Source organism: Brachyistius frenatus, unplaced genomic scaffold (assembly GCF_029030835.1).
Source record: "Brachyistius frenatus isolate BFR_SWC_R1_liver_20210118 unplaced genomic scaffold, ASM2903083v1 Contig_38, whole genome shotgun sequence".
Lineage (NCBI taxonomy): Eukaryota > Metazoa > Chordata > Actinopteri > Embiotocidae > Brachyistius > Brachyistius frenatus.
Genome location: NW_027210637.1, coordinates 2,185,386 through 2,199,993, shown reverse-complemented (window position 1 = coordinate 2,199,993; position 14,608 = coordinate 2,185,386). Strand labels below are relative to the sequence as shown.

At 43.0% G+C, this 14,608-nt stretch overlaps 1 protein-coding gene across 3 annotated transcripts in view; it reads right to left on the bottom strand.

Annotated features, from left to right (window-relative positions):
• The window catches only part of lingo2 (leucine rich repeat and Ig domain containing 2), a 199,768-nt gene extending 186,303 nt beyond the window's left edge, over window positions 1–13,465 (bottom strand). For 2 of the 3 annotated variants that reach the window (XM_069701789.1, XM_069701788.1), the window contains exon 1: window positions 12,744–13,465. The gene's annotated coding sequence lies outside the window, so the exon portion shown is untranslated. The remainder of the gene's footprint in view (window positions 1–12,743) is intronic. The other variant, XM_069701791.1, reaches the window with a different exon arrangement.
• Between the last annotated feature and the right edge of the window lie 1,143 nt (window positions 13,466–14,608).

Genomic DNA, 14,608 nt, shown 5'->3' with positions numbered 1-14,608 from the left:
TTACTCCAACTAATCAGACGGCAGTGACGAGAGGAGATGCTCCTGCCAACGTCACAGACTTTTTCTAATTAAATTCCTGGTGATGGGAGCCAGCTTATCAACTGACAATATGTGCCTCATTTGCAGAGATTGTTTCGTCAGTGTTTCATAGCGAAGTCGTGTGAGTGATAGACCAAAGTCATAAAAAATATATATATATATATTTCACAGTAGTCGGCACTTCCGAACAACGCTGTACTTTGTTGGAACATCAAATCATCGCACTGTTCCGCATTCTAATATTTGAATACGCCACACAAAGATGCCCGCTGTTCTCTCATTTCATAACTATCATCTGGCAAAAAGTAAAGTAAAAATTGTAACAGAATCTTTTAAATTAAAGATATGAGACGATGCAATAGGAGAGCAAAGGCCTTCAATTTTTAAGGTAAAACATATATATTTATATTTTAGCGCCAATAACTCATTTTGTACAGAACTGGGCTCCATGGTCGAGGTGCTATGATACCCTGCTTATTCTCTACACAAAAATCACTGCACTTTTCACTTTGCTTAAAAAAAAAAAAAAAAAAAAAACATCGTTCATTGTGTCAGCACAAGCTTGTCACAACATTAAAGCTAAAAACAACAAGCTGTGACGAAGACGGCTCGTAGCAGGTGGAGTGTTTGTCTGGTGCCACCGGACAAAGACTGATCGATGTTTGCGGAGTAACGCCGCAACAGTTTGCCGATTAGCTACGAGGTTTTAATCCTTCAAATATATTGTCTGGAATGTAAATTAGACTGTAAATTGAATTGGAGATATGCTCGCCTGTTTCCTGCAAATCAAAAGACGTCTCCTTAAGAAGACCCCGTCATTACCAACGGTATGATATCGGAGTAACCGAGTAGGCATGGCACTAACCCGTGCAGGAGCATGGCTTATGCCCACCGTTTGATGCCTATGGAGTGCAGACCAGACCTTTGATCTAATTTTAGTGTGCGCTTTGCCCTTCACACAAAGACTCATTATCCGTTGCACAGTCAGAGTGGCGGTGCAATCCCAATCGGATGTACCATCAATTATTGCTGAAGGAGTTTTCAGATTTTGCTCTGTAGAAAATGAAGAAGAAGAAACAAAAAATATATATATATATTTATTTTTGTTCCCTCTATGGTGAAAATCTTGGGCTTTGAGCCCAGCCATCTGGGTTATTGAGGAAAAAGCCCAGTGAGGGATATGACGGGCAAAATAAATCTGTGCTTCTGTGGTAAGAAGTTTGCTGTCAGTTGTTCGTTGGACCATAAAGTGGCATCAACTTCTTCAGTGTGTTCATTAATGTCCTCGGACACCTTGTGGACCATTTGGAAATGTTTGAACTTCATTGGTAAAAGCAGAGACATAGCTTCGGGTTCACCTCCGGAACCATCACTGAACAATGCTTTAGATTAGCTTGCCAAAAGCGCTTCATATCCTCTTCAGGTAGGAGACTCCTTCGGAGTTGCCAGTTCCGACTCCATTTCCGACCGGTAGGTTAAATGCTGTGACCCGCGCTATCGGTTACTTTCAAATGATCAAGTGCTCTGTAATTTGTGCTGTTCCTCTGTCATATTGTATGAACACAGCAGAAACCGGGCCTACAGTCATGCATACAACTCTCTTTCAGAATCCCAATGAGGAATCGGCAGTAGCATCACATCATTTTTTTTTCTCCCCTCTCTCTCTCTCCCTCTCTCTGTGTTTAACAGTTCACTATTACCCTCCATCTGCTGTTTTCATGTCTCATCAAAGATTTTTCTTCCCCTCACCAACTTTAAACATTCACTTCGTGTTCTTTCAACAATAGCTTACAAACACTTGGAAATAATTGAGTCTCAGCGGGCTGGCAAAAAAGGGAACAGTGATCGTGCGCAGTGGAAGTGATCAAATATGGCCTTGAGCCAACCGTCTTTGTAGATGGTCTTTGTATTGCCGTTGATCTGGGGGTGGATACACCCGAGGAATACATCATTTATGTGTTTTTTTTAACCACCACCCCCCCCTCTCTCGACAATACTGAGTCGCAAACTGTAATGGGATAAGATGGGTGTCGCACCGGAAGAGAGGGAAGAGGGGCCTCCGGGTGCAATACGGGTAAGCCCGAGGACCTAAGGCGGTGGCCCCAAAACAACGATAGCAGGCTTTCATCTCCGAACACGAGAGTAATGGTCAGGATAATGTTCTTCTCGATCTCACTGTACATAAGGTGCCGCGTCATCATTACTGAGGGCACAGAAAGTTCTTTTAACAACCTCGCAAACCTCAATGAGTCAATCATATGCCCCTGGAGTGAGCAGTTAAAGCCATTTCTTGTTCGTCCTGCAGGGCAAAAATGTGTTCATCGACTGTGCAATCTGCCCAGTTTACCTCATGTGGAACGTTTATGTCGTCCTGCTTTCACAACGTATCCATATGAATTGAAAAAGGTGAGTGTCTGGGTTCATGAAGTAAGTTGCTAATTAGCTGAAATAAGACATGCGCTTTTTTTCTCTTGAGCAACACAAACATGTTGAACAGGCTTCCTGATGCAGTCATGTACAATAATCCCATTACTTCCTGTTGAGTGCTTTTGGAAATAATGGATTTTAATATGTTCATGGCAACTAAATTATTCAAATTTCAGTGTGTCTGTGATTTAGTATGTGTTTGCGTGTTGTGCAAGTCCTTCAGGGTTTACGTCTTAAATAAGCCACTTCATGTGCGCTACATGTCAACATATTTTACTGCAGAATATTTTTTTTTTTTATAGTATATTGCTGATAGTAAAAGTTGATTTTCATAACTGAACAATTACTATTTTGTAGTCCATTAATTAACTGAGTTTTATTTGTTCAGAGTCTCCACTTACTGTAACTCCAACACCGTCTCCTCCCTCTGTTGTAACAAAGAAAGACATGTTTAAAAGTAATATTGTGGCTCAAGGACCTAAAAGTGTGGGTCATATCCACACCAAAGACTTTTTCAACAAACAATTCTCACGCTGATTAAATAGTCGATCGAAGACAAACTCGATGTTAAACAGCCTTTTTTTCTTTCTCCCCCTTTTCTTGGCAGAGGCAGCGTCTCTGTTGCTATGCATCAAATTTGATTCTATTGTATTATCATGGTATCGCTTTGTAAACCATTGGGAATCACTTTTTGAGTCAAATAAGGACATGATCAACTCGGGATGTGATTTTTTTTAATTTTCAAATAATCATAAAAAAATTAAACAAAATTAAAAATGTAATAGTTTATGCAGCTATGGTTTCGTCTGGTTTTCCTTGTTTTCACCCGACGCCTACCACCAGCAGATGGAGGTAAAAGCAGTTCAGTGTGCGTGCGCGTCGTCTTCGAATGACCGTTAACGAGTTGTCAGCCAATCTTGAACAGTATCTTTTCTGGAAATTGCCCATCCCAGTTTTTAACTGGCAATGGTTGTGTTACATAAACATCTACAAAACCATGTGGACTTGTATTCTACATTATGTATCATGCAACAATATCTGTACTCATCACTATGTCGGCTGTAACTATTCCTGAAACTCCCCAAAGCTAAAAGAAAGCTAACTCGCACAGAAAGAAACACATACAATGTCCGGCGCTATATAACCTCCCCCTCCTTCACTCCTTCCCCCTCAGTGTGTGTGTGTGTGTGTGTGTGTGTGAACTGCAGGCTGCGACCAGCAGACCCAGAGTCGGGCAGCCTGACATTCCCTCAAGTGTCCCCGTTTCCCTCCTATTCCTTCCTCCGTCGCAAGCAAAGCCCCAAGTGCTGGAGGATTTTACACTAATACATGCTCATTGATTTATAATTCACAGCGAGCATGCCGGCATCCAAGGCTAGGAATTACACATGCTGACAATAGCAGTGGCTCTTGGATAGCTGGAAGTAAAAGGTCAGTGTTTAAATTTGGAGGTTTAATTCCCAGCTTATCAAACAGCAGTCCGTGCGTTATCTAACGCGTCGGGCGAGCCGAACTCGCTCTGCGCGTCGGGTAGTTCTCAAGACGTGTGCGTTGAATCTCCGTCATGCGTTGCGCGCGCACAAGGAAGGGTGGCAGGAGAGGGCTAGTTGTTGCAGTGCAGTCGTCTACAATTTTATTCGTAAAGAAGGCATGTGATGTCATTTATTCCCCTGTAGCCTGTATGTTTGAACATGCGTGATTCAGTCCACGACTGCCATTTGCTGGAGGCCTTCAGACAGTGTGGCATACAGTACTGTAAGGGCATACCGATATTTTCAGTATATAGTTATAAAGCTCCCTCACCTGGGCAGTGCTGGATGTTCCACCATGTTCCATAAACAGAGTTCCGTATCGCATTTCATATTATGCCGTCTCAAAATATTTGAAAAAGCCTTTCTGACTTCACGTTACAACTTAAAAAATATAAACCGCGGCACAGCTTCCGAATTCTAATGCCCGTTTTGCTTAATTGTTTAAATAAAATGAGAAATTAAAAAGACTGTTTACAATCTGTCGGTACAAATCTGACAGATGACACACAGAATTGCTTTCCTAATGTCAACAAAACGCACAAATATCAGAGTGAAGGGACGTCTTCAATCCGATGAATCGCTGTTCAAAAAAAAAAAAAAAATGCCCCAAAGTGGGCAGGCAGTGATTTCACAGAGAATGTCATACAGTAATTAAAGATCGTAAATTTCAGTGAGCGTAAACAATTCATTTGGCTCTCATTTCACATCAATTACATCGTTGCTATGACTATAACTACAAAAGGTCTCTTAATCTGGTAGACGCTATGGGTAGGGGCGAGTACCATTCATTACATTTCTGATACCCATACCAGTTACAAATCTTTAGCTTCCATGCAGTTTAGAGGGAGAGAGTGTAACACATGTTAGAGTTATCACTGCACGCGACAACTTACTAATGTCTCCTAAACGCCTCACGAGCTTTTAGTTGATGCTAACGAGCTGGCTGCACACAAAGAAGCCTGTAAATACTGTAGTGCACACAACTCAGACAAGTATGTGCCCCAATTTTTATTTTTTTTTTTTTAAAGACCGGAATAAGATGTTGTAATTTAAGATTCACCTCAGTAAAAATCCAAGTAGAGGCTATGAATGGTAAACGGCGTGGCTCACTGATGCTGATGAGATTTGGTTCTGTATAAACATAGCAAAAATTGTGCATCATAAAAGTTTAAATCAAATGTTTTCGATAGCCATGGTCAGTGCCATAAAAGTCTTGTAGTTCGATACCCATGCCTCGGTATGATTGTATTCACAATCATATCATGAACCAGCTTATTCAAATTGGTGGATAAAGTGGTAATCTGGAAAGTCAAAAATGTAATAATTCCTTGTTATCTACTTCATAAGGATTTATAGTAACACTTTAAATGATGGGGTAGTAAGAACATCGATTCATTTAAAGAGAGTCACCAGATAATCAGTTTAATTAGTATGATTTCAGTTAAATCCCCACTTAAACTCATACAACCACTCATGAAGTAAAACAAAACATGTATAATTTAACGGAAGGAAGGTTTTCACGTTATTCATTTACAACCACATCAGAGAGACGTTCAGACAAGTCCTGAACTACGACCAGTCCACACAGAACTTACTTTCTCTCCTCCTGTCCGCCAACGGTGCATGAACCGGCAAACGCGTAGTCTCGCACACACAATAGCCCACATTTTCTCCAGACAAGCAACTGAATCATCAGACAGCATCCCTCTGTAACCGAAAGACGAACGAGTGTAAGACCACAGCAGGCAGAAGATTACGTGCTGCCATCAGAACCTCTATCGCCTCCCTGAAAGACTCTGAAATGTCTCGAGCTTTCCACTTGACAGTCAAACCTCTGGTAACACACTGAGCAGGCTGAGAAGAGGAAATGAGCAAGCTGGAGCGATAAAGGGAGGGGAGGGAGAGAGGGAGGCATGGGGGGACGGGAAAGGAGAGGAGAGGAGGAGTTCTTATCTATTCAGTTTGTTCCTCAGCCCAGGAGCAACGGCAGGACAAAAGGTCCTAATGAGTCTCTCCACTAAATAACAGCCATCTGAAATTTTACAAATATCAAAAAGAAGCATGCAACAAATCAAAAGGGCTACATTGAATCACAGTGCCTCCTCCTAATTTATTAGATGCTTACGTAAGAGTCTAAAGTAGAGCAGGAGGTGACTGCAGTCTATGGGAGTTCAGGAGCGATGCCGTTATGAAATTGGTGTTGGTTGCACTCGCTGGATCGCAGCCAACTGTCACTATCTTAATAAAGCAGCGCAGGTGTAAAGTTATAGGAGATGTTTTCGTGCCTGCAGAGGAATTTATGTCATGTCATCTTGCCGCCTTTCTTTTCCATTTGCAGGGATTGAATTGTCAATATTGACATGAAGTCTGGGCCACAAATTATAGAAATGATGAACTGCTGAAGGCGACCAATTATCTACCCTCCGCTCTGGATTGCTTTTATTTCTCACTATTTATGTTCCCGCCCTTGTTTCACTCTTTAACTGGGCTTTCACAATAAAACATATTACTTTCTACAGGGAGCTCTTTCCCACCAGGAGATGAAAACTCATCCACAAGAGCAGGCACAAACATTGTGTGATCTTACAACACAAGCCACTTCATTCTCCATTAAAAAAAGAACAAGTCTTTTGCTCTGAGCCAGACTTTAAGACGTGTAGGCATTCAGACTATTCCCAACAGAGTCCTTAAAGTATCAGCAACTAACAAACATCCAAGATGTACTTTGGTCGACACCAGCTGTAAGCCCAAAGGAGACGGCGGATCAGCGACCTGCACTAACAAGAGCCGGCCCGGTGTCCTGCTGAGACCCTTTCATAGCCGGGCAGAAGCGGGGTTATGGGAGGTTGTCCGGTGTAAGAGGCACAAGTGCTGCTAGAGACTCCGTCGTCCCCTCAGAGGCAGAGGATGTATCCATGTACTGACATTTCCACTATTGTTGCAGTGAAAGGACTACACTCCTGTGAAGCGTTATTGTAGTGTGCGTAATGACCTAACCTTTCTGGGCCACAGCCTGGCTGCTCACTTCTCAAGAATACAATTTAAACAGTCTAATACTATTTTAATCATCTTTTTTTTTTTTTTTTTTATTCCGTTAATAAAAGCAGCAAATGAGTGAACTTGTGGTTTTGTTTAATCCATTTTTATAGCTTTACATGAATCAATGATTATCTGAATTTCACACTTTTTTTTTTTTTTTTCAAAAGTAGACATGCTGATTAAAGTGTTACTTTGATAATCAAACCGATCTTTTAATAGGGCTACAGATCAAGCTTTAAAACCATGCACACAACAAAGAGATGCAAATGCGAGTAGCTCTACACCTCGATAAAAGAGATACGGCGTTCACGTTATCGTCTTCAGAGCGAGCAGACAAAATACCAGCTGAAAACTGGGGTGGAGGGAGTGTGTGTGTGTGTGGGGGGGGATTTTTGCTAGAAAAGGATGAAGGTGGCAAAGTCACTGTAAGGACATCCTGCAAAGTGGCTGATGGAGGCAAAAACAACAAAAACAAAAAAAACAAAAACGGATGGCTCCGGCGTCGCTAAAAAAGAACCAGTATCAATCTTTCCGCGCTGTTAGGATATAGGCAGGTTATTCTGCTGTGTGAATTTTTAATGACTCTTAATTAGCTTTGAAAAGAAAAAAAGACACTGGTCAGTAATTGCACATTAGTGGTTTGTGCCATTGTGTTTGCATGTTTGAGGCTTGATTGAAGCCAAGGATGTAATGGTACGTCACGTATGCAACGCACTTGAGTGCAATCCACTGTTTATGCAAAAGCCCGACAAATGATCTGGATGTCAGCATATTTGCATAAAGGCTGGTGGGAATAAGCTTCAGAGGCAAAATGTAGCACTGGTACGATAACGTCTGTCAAAAGGGAGGAATTTAAATCGACGCAACGGTGACACGTGTCTGTGAATCCGTTGTATGGTCCTTTCTCTTTTCTTTTAGTTTTCATCCATAACAAATCTCTGATCTAACATGTGATTTGGTTCCGTTTAATAGCAGCTGGGCGTGTAGTAGCGACAACGCCGTCTAATCTCTCCCAGAATCATAAGGTTAGAGGAAACATGTTTAGAGGAAGACTTGTGTTTGAGATCGACCGGAATCACGGGATGATAGGAGGTCTCTTCATTTCAGCAGCAGACAACGCTTGAGGACATTTTGATCCGTCTTTTTTTTTTTTCCCCAGGAGAAATCGTCCAAAACGATTTTTATTTCACCCTTTTCCCTTGTGCTATCTCGACTGACACATGGCGCGACATCGTCTGCCCTCTCTTCTTGGCCAGTTACATCACCTTTGACCCTTGCTAATGCCCCTTGTCGACACGCGCGCAAAAAAGAAAAAAAAAAAAAAAAGGGGGGGACTTTTCCAAAAGGTGGCACCGGCCCTCGGCAGTTCGCCCAGGAAGGTCATAAGGTCATACTTCAAAGTGACACAGACAGCGAGGTCAGTGATGGGGTGGGAGGGGGGGGCTGCTCGCAGATCAGCTCTCTGGCCCCAGACTGCCTCTTTCTGGTTATTCTATCCCAAAAGGGCTACAGTGCCACCAGCAGTCACTTAGCACATCACAGCCTGGACATAAAACACGCCAGGCGTCTCTCTGGTTGCTGTACTTCCAGTGTTTTATTTCAGTTACAGTTTTGACACGTATAAAAGAAAGAAAAACACACAAACGGAGTGGCCTTGTTGTCAACCATGCGCTCGGCACAACTGTCCAACGCGGTGGTTCATGCCCTTTTTCCTACGATTATGTTGAGCGCAGCAGGTTGTTAATTCATTATAAGCTATTAATCCGTTTTAAATATTTCTTTAATGTGAAGCATGCTCTTAAAAACAGAAACCTTTCTTCCTCCTTTCAGCGCCAGTCGACTACGATGACTAAGCATATTCCACAAATGACCCAGCTGTTCGAGCATATTGTGTTTCGCCTCATCAGGGATTCAAAGGGGGCTGACAACAGATCAGCCGCATCCGTTCGCAGCTTGGTCTCCAGCTGACCAGACCTCCGTTCAGAGTAAAGTCTTCTGCTCGTCTCAGCCAGCTGGTGGCGGAGACGCTACAGATGTGCGGCTCGTCATAGTTAGCATGAGTATGTTAATGTCTTTCTAATTGACGGCGACAATTAAACACATATTAGTCGGTAATGTATGTATAATGCGGTGAAGCTACACTGTGATATAAAGGTGAAAAACAAGCACGGCTACTAATAAGAATGAATCCATGGATGTATTAATCATCTAACAACTTAAGGTTAATTCAAATGAATGACGTATATTAACAAACAAACGCACCGCTTCGTATATCTACTCTTTAGTTGGCCGAGTTTGCATTTGATATTACAAAGTACATTTTCCCAACTGTATCCAAAGGTCATGGAGGGAGAAAAAAAACTTAAATTTGAAACCCAGTGTTTCAGTCTGTGATCATTGATTTTTTTTTTTTTTTTTTTCCACGTCCCTAATGGAGAGGCTAAAAATACACTGCTTCGGGGTACAGGACTTGTTTTCGACACAAGCTCGTAATACATCTGTCCTCTAACATCACATTCAGAATTAAATGAGTATTTTGAAGGAACCGTTACATATCATACAATCTATTGTTAAAGTGATTCGCCTATCCTCCATTTTGAAGCTCTTTACAAGCTGGACCTGATCTTAGCATGGCTGTGCAAAGATGTAACTGCACAAAAGCCAATCGTTATTACAATCGTGGCTTCATTTTTTTTACAGCTTTGAAATGCAAACTAATTGATAAATGTATTTGATTTATGCCATTTTGTGAGCAGCCATGTCACATTTCTTTTCTCCAGATGGTACTTTCATAAAACCATTTGCAAATCTTGATGGCACATAACGTGTAATTCCCAAGAAAAGGACATTTAGACCAACTCTGCAAATATCATATCTTTCTGAAAAATCACAATGAATTTCGGTCTCAATTGTTTCTACAAGATAATTTGATGCCTCACTAACATAACTGATATCTTCATTCAGTTCACATTCACAAGTCCAACAAACAATGCAATGAATACTCCAGAAAACATACTTCGCCTTCACTTCCTGTTTTCCCATGAGCTGCGACACGATGACCCACATGATGAGGGCATCTTTAGAAAAAGCTGCATCAATTAGTGATATTCATGGAGCATTCATATGAGCCCCCACTAGACAATGTCAAGTTTCATAGTACTAGACAGTATAATTATTATTTTTTTTTACAAAAACTGATATTCAGCCTGATTTGGAAATTCTATGATATTAAATAATATGACTGATAGTTTGCCGATTCCACAGCAAAAGGGAAAACATGATTGCAAATGATTTATCATATTTGAAAGCAGGTGTGTCAGATTTCAGCTGCCTGCCTACCGATATAAACTCAGAGAAATAAATCAAAGCCCCAGCATATATATATTTTTTTTTTTGGGGGGGGGGGGGCGTGGGGGGGTTTGCCATCAAAGTCGCTTCCTGAAATTTCTATGCCATGTGAACATGCTGTCAGCAGCACTGGATAATGACGAGGTAGAAGAGTGCTCCTTCCCTCTGTCCTGCCCATCCTGTGAGTCAGAGGAGGCATAATAACACTGGAAATGGAGGGCCTAGTCTTTGACTCCTTTGCTGACATCAGAAATGGGAGAAAAACACACCGCGTATCCCTTTTAACACGGAGAGGAGAGGATTACAGATTCACGAGCACCACTCTCACCCGAGCACACGCATGCATTACAAGGCACGTATAGTACCCCCCTTCAGAGATGCATACAAGCACAGATGCGCAGTTTCGCATGGCTACGGCGCCTGAACCAAATCATTTACCAGAAGCCAAAAGAGCTGAAAGAGGCAGACACAGCATTGCTAATTCACAGTTAAAGGAAATACAAGGAAGAGCAAAAGTCTGTCTTAGTGCTTTCCTTTAACCATGCCACTCCACATCAGAGGGAATGCGTCAGCCCTACCATGGTTAACACTCAATAAAACATCAAAAGGGATGAAGCTCAGAGCTCTGGACAAATACACACCCACGCAGATACCAGATACACTCAGAACCTCCCTTTCATTCTTGTGTGCACACACACGCACGTATTTAACATACAGAGAGTGTAGATGTAGAGCGCTGGATTAAATGAATAGAGCAGGCAGAACATAACAGGTTTGCATCTCTTTCAAGAGGGATGCAAAAGCACGCACTATGAATGCTAAATGGGATTTCAAATGGATCGTTTGTGCACAGCAGCTTCTTGCAATCAAGCTATATATTCAGGGGGTACAATTGGCGATTTGAGCCAATATAGACGGTCAACGTCAGACACGCAGGATCTGTCATCAACTTCCCATCAGGCTCCACTTCCCCCCAGTGGATGTTTTGAAAGAGTAGACACACTTCTTTTGAAATTTTCATATCCAGAGGCAAAGGCATTTAATGGTCACTGTATTTGCACGTTACGTGAGGAGGTGGCATTATAATCGTCTGCTTGGGCCAGAAGCCGGGCCATGACAGCTCAGACAGGCTATTCATTATTCAATTATTTTTTTTTTATATTTCAGGGCACCGACCGAATGCTCATGCAATAAATATTTCAACTGTTGCCTTACAAGAGGTGGGAACATTGCACTTGTCTGGTATTGATCAGGAGGGCAGCAGATACACTACCACCCCCCCCCCCGTCCCTCCTCAAAAAAAAAAATAGAAGAACACAATAGTGTAGTCTGCACAGGGTCTCATGAAAAGAGTGTTAATTTGCATCTGAAAAGAAATTTAGCAAGTTAAAAAAAAAAAAAAAAAAAAATCACTTTATCATCACTTTCTCCTTCAGAGAGAGAGAGAGAGAGAGAGAGAGAGAGAGAGAGAGAGAGAGAGAGAGAGAGCATTAAAAAAAAAAAAAAAACCCAAAGGATAAAAAAGACCTTGAAAGAGATGCATTGCTGAACCGGAATCGAACCGACAAACATAGGTATACATAGAAACTGAAGGTGATGGTAAAATGTAGGGCGTCTGAGATAGTGTAACGCTGGACACAATCACTTGTGTGCGAGCGCAGAGATAAAAAAATAAAAATAAAATAAAAAGGGGGGGTCGAGGCAGCCTTTACAATGCAGAGATGTAACCATTATGGGTAAAATGTGGCTACTGTACAAAAAGTAATTCCCTGCGCCGGCCTTTGCGAAAGACGAGGACAAGCAACTGCCGCAATTATGCCCCCTTTTCCAAAAGCAGCGCCCCCACCCCCTCACCCCCACCTCCCCTCCCTACCTCCCTCCCACCCGGTGAAAACCACTATGTAGCAAGAAGGCAAAAAGACAAATTGCTTTGCAGACGGGCATCTCGCCTCTCGGCAAACACGCACATGCACAAGTATGCAGATACACGTAGGTGCATTCATCTCTGTAGTGGGGAGTAGCCACGCGATAGCCTTTAACATTTTTTTAAAAATAATTAAAAAATACAAAACATAAAAAAGCAATCCTGTTGGGACTTGTTACTGTGTTGTTAAGACATTTTCCCCAACTTTGCACCGTGCGAAATCGATTAAATGTAGCCTGAGATAAGACTCACCTTCCCCAAATACCCCCCACCCCTCCCTACACCCTCCCCCCTCTCTTTCCACTCTCCACCGTTTCTTTCACGCTGAGCTTTTTCGGCTCCCTAATCTGCCCCCCTCTAATTTTTTTTTCCCCCTCAAAAAAAACCCCGCAGGGTGCCGTTAATGTAAAAGAAAGCCGCGCATGTCTCCTTACCTTGAAATACCATCCAGTACCCTATAGTCCACAAGATAAGCCGTCGCGAGATAACCTTTGGTGCTGCTCCACAACAAAGAGGGAAAAGAAAAAAGGGCAGGAAAAAAAAAAAAAAAAAAAAAAAAAATCCTCCAAGTCTCTCAAGAATCAGAACCCAATTCAAAGCCTTTCTCTGATTACAACTTACTTTTTGTGTCCTTCGCTGAATCGGTACGTAATCCTTTACTTCCCCCCCCCCCGGTTCAGGACGGTTTCTTTTGGGTTGCTGCCCCGCTGATATTCCACCTTGGCACAGTGAAATAGTGTTAGGTATTCTACTGGAAAAATGCGCGCGAGACGCTGAGCGAGAGAGAGAGAGAGAAAGAGACACTGAAGGATCTCTTCTGGTGCGCACTACCAGCTCCACCGCGAGTGAACCCAGCCGGTCCTCGCAGCTCTCCCGCCTTCAGGAATGAAATTCAGCATCCGCTGCCTGTCCCCGACGACAAGGGGAGGGCGTCCCCCCCCTGGACGGAAACTTTCACGCACCTCCGCGGGAAAACAAAAAGCTCGAAGAAGGTGATGGTGGACCCCGGCGAGCTCCTGATTATGTGTACTTTTCCTCGATATCCTCCCTCATCAGTGGATTTTCGCCCCTTCTTTTTCCTTCTCCAATGTGCCTGTTACGCAGGTCTCTCCTCTCCAGAACGGATGCTGAGAAAGCAGAGTATGAGGCGAGCCGCTCGTTCTCCCGCTCCGTCTCGCTCGCCCTCCCTCTCTCTCTCTCTCTCTCGCCTTCACCCTCCCCTCCTACATGCGCCCTCCCCGCCTTTCACTGCGCTTCCCCACCCTTTCGTCTCTCCCTCCCTCTCTCCCTTCCCTCCATGCGAGCACGCACACGCACACGCACACACACACACACACACACGCACACGCACACACTGAGATATGCACTTCTCCAGCTCTGGCTTTTGACAATTACTGCTGTGCCATTTCCAGCCATGTCAGACAGAAAGGTTCACCGCCCACATTCCTCAGAGAAACAAATAATGCTTGATAAATATGTAAAATTAAATAGATATGAAGAGAAGAAGCGGCAGCATGGAAAAGAGCACTGAGCCAAGAGGCAATCTAATCTCCTTTCTTCATAACCTGATTACCAACTATCCTCCGGAGCTGACATTGTTTTGCATATCTGTTTTAGTCATAACTTTTTGTGTGTGTGTGTGTGTGTGTGTGTGTGTGTGTGTGTGTGTGTGTGTGTGTGTGTGTGTGTGTGTGTGTGTGTGTGTGTGTGTGTAGTGGAGTCGCTTCAGTAGTCGATGCTGGCCAACTGTCAAGAGTGACTGAAGAGGAAGACGAAAATAGCGAAGCAAGAGAGCAGCACACTGCGTGGAAACAAGGACAATTTGTGTGCAATAGCAGCTGTACAATTATATATGTATAATTAGCCACCTAAACAAATTGCCAGGAATCCTGCTATGACTGTGTGTACATACGCCGTGATTACCGGACAAGTGGTACAGCGCAATTATAAATAAGACGAAAAGGAAACCAAACACGATTCTGAAACGTTTCCAGAAAAGCCTCACACACGCGCACACTCTCACTTCCCCACAAGTAATTACAGCGGGACCATTTATGACAACAATGCATACAGTATGCTTTCACACACCTACTATGAATAGCCAACATTAATAAAGCCCAGCAATTTCCTTGTTGAACTTGGACTTCACGGTCTAAGTGCAGTTGCCCCCCCCCCCCCTTGTTTACAGCTACGTGCAACTCCTTCACCCGTTCACCGGTCAGGATCCCACACCGCGCGACAATTTAACCTCTCAGTCGTGTATAGCTGCAGGACACACAGAGTGCCTAGATCGCATGTT